A 4,074-nucleotide genomic window follows, 5' to 3' on the forward strand; every position below is an offset into this window, starting at 1 on the left:
CATACATACATACATACATACATACATACATACATACATACATACATAGACATCAACATTCAGGCATGACTACAAAAAAAGTGGCCAAATACAGGCGAGGAGAGGAGAGGTGTGCATGGGGGCAAAATCCCCAGGAACTGGGCTTGCAGAGTTCTTTCACAGAAGGAAGACTCCTTCTGCAGAGGAAGGAAAACTAAGGACACATGCCTTAATAATCTGTGTGTCCAAATGGGCTAGAGAATGGTGGATAAGGGAGGTAAAAAATGTAGCTCATTTTTACATACTGAATACAGCTTGCAAGCCAAATCTTTGGTTGCAGGTCCTTGGTGCCTATCAGAACATGAGTTGCTCTCCTGGAGCAGTCTATGATCCAGCATTTTGTTTCCAAGGACAGCCAGATAGATGCCTTTGAAAGCTCACGAGCAGGGCAAAAAACTGATGGCTATTCACTCAAGTGTTTGTCTTCAATATCTGTTGCTCGGAGATATACTATATCTCACATAGAGGCTCTATCTAAACTCTATCTAAACTAAATTATCATGACTAAAAACTATTGTTAATTATACAGTTGTTGAATCCTTTTTTAAAAGCTACCTAAGCTAGTAGCCCTCCTCATATCATGTGGCAATGAATTCCATAAGTTAAGTACATGTTTTATGAAGAGGCAAAATATGCCCAGGGCAGGCTTACAAGCTTAAAGTAGGATTTCTGTTGGCTTGTCACCCACCACCCATTCTACTTCTGCCAGCAGGTTGATCCTTATATGCATAGAAAGCATATTCGAAGGGCCTACGCAGGAATATATGTTCTTTGAAGAGGCAACGCTTCTTCTCAGTACTACTTGGCCTGCAGCTTCAACTCAGCAGGGCTTGGATAAGATCAGAGAGGACAGCAGGTTACAGAAATAACAAGACCCCTCTAAACAAAGAAGAAATCATATTGTTGTTTCTGCAACGGAAGCTGTTTGTTGGTTACCAAAAAAGAGAAAAGGTAAAACAAGCCAAAGAAAATAGTTTCTGTGGTAGTGTGTGGCTGGATGCCTGCATCTGAAGCTTCCTATGTTTGGAGGCAATTTCTCTTTTGTACTGCATCACTCACTCAAACTATGTAGTCTGCTTAATTTAGTCAGTTTTTAAACTGCTTCAATTAAAACAGCATAGTAGAGGTGTGGGAATGGGGAGGGTACATTCTATCCAGCCAATTTTAGGCTTGTTCTCATTGACCATTTGCTGTTACCCTGGTAGAGGTGTTCACTTGAAATTCTTGGTATTGCTAGGAGAGGTAATAATAGTTGTCCCAGGATAAATTTTCCTCTTCAGTTTAATATAAAAATTACTGATTAGAATAAATTTGAAATTTTGCAAGCAAATGTAAGCGGGAAGAATTTGCTTACAACTACCCTTCTTCCACCCCCCCCCCCATGAATTTCAGCTCTAATCCCAGAAGCCATTCATTCTAGCTATTCTTGCATAAGGAAGTAATAAGCCAAATAAAAGTCCCTTTTCTATACTTTCTGATCTTTCTCTATAATGTGCAACTTCTCCCCACTCCCCTTTCACCACAACATTATGTGAAGTGGCTATCTTGCATGAGCTGTCTCAACCAATAAGATTTGAACTGCATTTTTTCTACAGTTCATCTGTTCTTTGCTTGTGGTGCATTCTACTCTATATTATTACAAAATGGGAGAAGAAGTTCTCTTCTCAAGTTCCTGCATAGTCACACCCTCAAGCAGCTCATTGGTTCTTCTTGAAGCAAGTTGGCTATAAATATTCTCAGGTCAAAACTAGGCCTTTGCTAACTTTCAACCCAATCCTATGCATGTCTACTCAGAACTAAGTCCCATTTGAGTCAACGGGGCTTACTCCCAGGAAAGTGTGGATAGGATTGGGCTGTAAGTCTGTTTGGCTTCTGCCTTGCTCCATTGCTGCCAGCCTGTTTTCCTTGCTGTCTCCCTTCCTGCCAGCCTCCCCTTCCTTTTGCCTGTTGTCTTCCTACAATGATGTTGTATATGATCCCAACAAATAACTATGCTTTGGTGTACACCATGTTTTTTAAGGTGTACACCTAAAATTGTTTTAAATGCAAAATGTGCATGCTATCTATTTGCAAACATATATACAGATAGCAGAGAGCTGCAAATTGGCAGCAGGAGGGTAAGTCTAGTATCAGTGGTGTGTCTAGGTTTATGGCTATGTAATGGATAAAACAACTTCGTCTTAAAGAACTTAGAGCTTGGAGGCTGCCTATGGCCCACTACTGACAAATACACAACCTGATAGTTGATAGCAGTGGGGAACTGGTTGTGTTGTACATCCTTAATTAGCAGGATAGCCTGAAATGCCTGGCCCTTAATAACTGGCCAGGCTCCAGTAGGATCATTGCTAGTGGGGGTGCCATGGGAGTGCTGTCTGGTCCCATTTTGATTCTACCTCCAGGGTAGATGCTCAGGTGGTGGAACAAATCTGTCTTTCTCCATCCCTTCAGCTGACTAAAATTCTTAGAGAAACTCCTCACTCACCATGATTAGGCTTTAGCAAATATTCCCAGAGCCTGATAAATAATAGAACCTCCTCACATTTGTTCCCCCTGCTTGAGCTGACATGAATTAATGTGCGCTAATTAATCTAAGACACTGCAGTAAATACAGTTATGCTATGGCAGTTGAAAACAGGTTGTGCCGTTGTGGATACGTGTGTGCCTTTAGCAGTTTAGCTTGTTAACAGATGCATTAATATTATAACAGTTACTGCTAGGAATACTGTATTAAAAGTATTAATAAATCTGTACTACTAAATACACCCATTAAGAAGTTACTGTGCTTTTAGAGCTTTCAGTGTTTTATTGGAGGATGAGAAGGAGTAAATAGTTAAAGTAACACATACCAAGGTACCTTGAATTCATACCCACTTCTCTATACAAGAGAATTCAAGGTACCTTACAGGTTTTAAAAGACAGTAACTTAAAAATATAACAAACCACCATCAGAGTCATAAAGCTAATAGCAGCCAGACTAGAGGAAACATAACAAAGGTGTTCACTTAAACAAAACAAACGAAAAAACCATGCTGAAATAAAAGTTTTCCATGCACTTTTCAAGTAATGAGGGGGGTCAGATTAGGCACACCTGTCTTCAGAAACTATTCCCTAATTTAGGTTTCACAACCAAAAACTCACTAGTTGCTCCTGTTTAGTGGGGAAGGAACAGGCAAGGAAATAGCCTCAAAATAGTTTGTGTGGGAAGAGATTATTCCCAACACTGAATTGTGTTTAAAACCACAGTGCTAATTAAGACTCTGCCTATTTCTGAATACTTATGGAAACAGGACCTTAACTGGCATAAATATCAGGGTTCTTTTTTTAAAGGAGGGAAGGAACAAGTTGTTTTACTGAAATATGCAGAGAAGTGAATAATTTATCTCCTCTTCCTATGATCTTCTCTCACCCTTCTCTAAGTCTCCAGTATTGCTCACCAGGTAAACCAAGTTGCTAGTCCATAACATCTCAGGATCTCCTTCTCTGGTTGCGTCCATTATAATATTTAGGATTATACAGTACAGAATTTTTCAAAAGCATTTAAGGCAATCTTATATTATCCCAGTAATCCTCACAACACCCTTATGAGGTAGACAAGTATCCCTATATTGCATATTTAAATTAGGGGAACTGAGGCATAGCGAATTACCTAAAGCTACTTAAGCAGCAAACCTATACACATAGATTAAGCATGTATAGGAATGCCATACATTCCTATACATAAGTAAGTAAGTAAGTAAGTAAGTAAGTAAGTAAGTAAGTAAGTAAGTATAGGAATGCCCTGTTAGTACGTTTGTGACTATGAATCTGAGAGTTATCAAGTATGTAATAATCAAGGGACATACATGCACAGGTGAATCAGCCATAGGTTTTTGTGAGAAGACAAAGGCCCAAATCCTAACCCACTTTCCAGCACTGGCATAGCTGTGCCAGTGAGATGTGTGCTGCATCCTACAGTTGGGGGGCACTCTGGCAAGTGGGTTAGGATTGTGCCCTTGGCATCTTCCAGTTCTGAGTTGATTTCAGGGGTACATTCAC

Source organism: Tiliqua scincoides, chromosome 10 (assembly GCF_035046505.1).
Source record: "Tiliqua scincoides isolate rTilSci1 chromosome 10, rTilSci1.hap2, whole genome shotgun sequence".
In the NCBI taxonomy this organism is placed as follows: domain Eukaryota; kingdom Metazoa; phylum Chordata; class Lepidosauria; order Squamata; family Scincidae; genus Tiliqua; species Tiliqua scincoides.